Raw genomic sequence first — 1,460 nt, 5'->3', positions numbered from 1 at the left:
AATTCTGTCGTTGTTCTAAACCTGTTCTAAACCTGTACGAGTTTCCCTCTGCTGTTGAACGCAAAAGAATATATTTGGAACAATACTGGTAACCAAAAAAATAAATAAAAATTGGAGTCAATGGAGACCAGAAACTTTCTGGTTATAAACATTCTTCAAAATATCTTCCGTTTTGTTGAGGAGAACAAAGAAATTCATACAGGTTTAGAACAACTTGAGGGTGAGAAGCCTTCCCATTACGAGGTGATATTTGACTCCTTAAAGTGATTTACAGGGGCATTTTTTTAATTATTTTTTTTAATGGCATTTTTCTAATTTTATAAAAAGTATGTCATCTTTTATGTCAAATTCAAAAATGTATATTCATAAGCTTTTTACACTTTCTAATTAAACAGTAGAATAAGTTACCAATCATATAAAATCAGTATAAGCAAAATAATTTGTACTACAGAAGAACACAAAAGTGGCTCGTAGGTGTATTTTCAGACATTTAATGAGGCTCAGAGGTGGCATGAGTGAGTATTTATGCCACCACCATTAACATTTTTTTTGTCTTAGGAATGCAAACATCCAGGGTCAGGTGAGGGCCTGAACAACGGAAAGCCAACTGCTGAAACCTGGCCGTGGTTTGTTCTGATGGATGAGATGTTGGGTCAGAGGCCTTCCATTTCTCCCCCTGTTCTCATTGCTTCACTGTCTGATGACGAACCACAGCCAGGTTGCAGTTCTGTTGAGCCTACCCAGGAAGCAGCACAGCAGGAGAGGGCAGGGATAGAGCAGTCACGGCCAAGAAAGAGAAAAAACAAATCAGATCCTCTTCTTGAGCTCCTGAAGGAAGACATGGCACGTCAGAAGGAGTGGGAAGAAAGGAGAGATGCAGAAGACAGGGCAAGGAGTGATAGGCTCTTTAATTTACTCGAAAAATTAATTGATAAAATGTAACAAAAATATTTACAATATTTACTACTATTTACAATATTTACATACTATTGTTACTTACAAATATTAAAAAGGTAATTCTGTTGTCAACATTTCACTAAATCTTTAAATTAATACATTCTAAATGGCTAAACACAATCATTAATGAATAAATATCTTTGGTTACACATTTAAAAAAATAAAAGATAAATCGTGAAAAAGATGTCATGTGTTGTGTGAGCTCTCATGCTGACTTCCTAGTAAACCTAAGAACAAAAGAAGAAGAAAAAATATATATTCTGGGTTAAAGATTTTAAAATTCCATGAAAAGGTAATCAGTTATCCGTTTATAATGCTGTATAAATTATATTAAACTTAAGTATAGTTAATTATACATTTCATTTTAAAATCAGTATTTGTAACCAAATTAAATTAAATTGTATTTAGTGTGTTCAACTTACTTTTTTAATTAGGATGATTTATGTAGTCGTGGTCCTGGTTGACATCCTGTAAGGCAGACACTTGGTTGCACAATCTCAAAC

The sequence above is a fragment of the Sinocyclocheilus rhinocerous genome, unplaced genomic scaffold, assembly GCF_001515625.1.
Source record: "Sinocyclocheilus rhinocerous isolate Xijiao unplaced genomic scaffold, SAMN03320098_v1.1 scaffold19, whole genome shotgun sequence".
NCBI classification, from domain to species: Eukaryota; Metazoa; Chordata; class Actinopteri; order Cypriniformes; family Cyprinidae; genus Sinocyclocheilus; species Sinocyclocheilus rhinocerous.
This window is presented reverse-complemented; position numbering follows the sequence as displayed.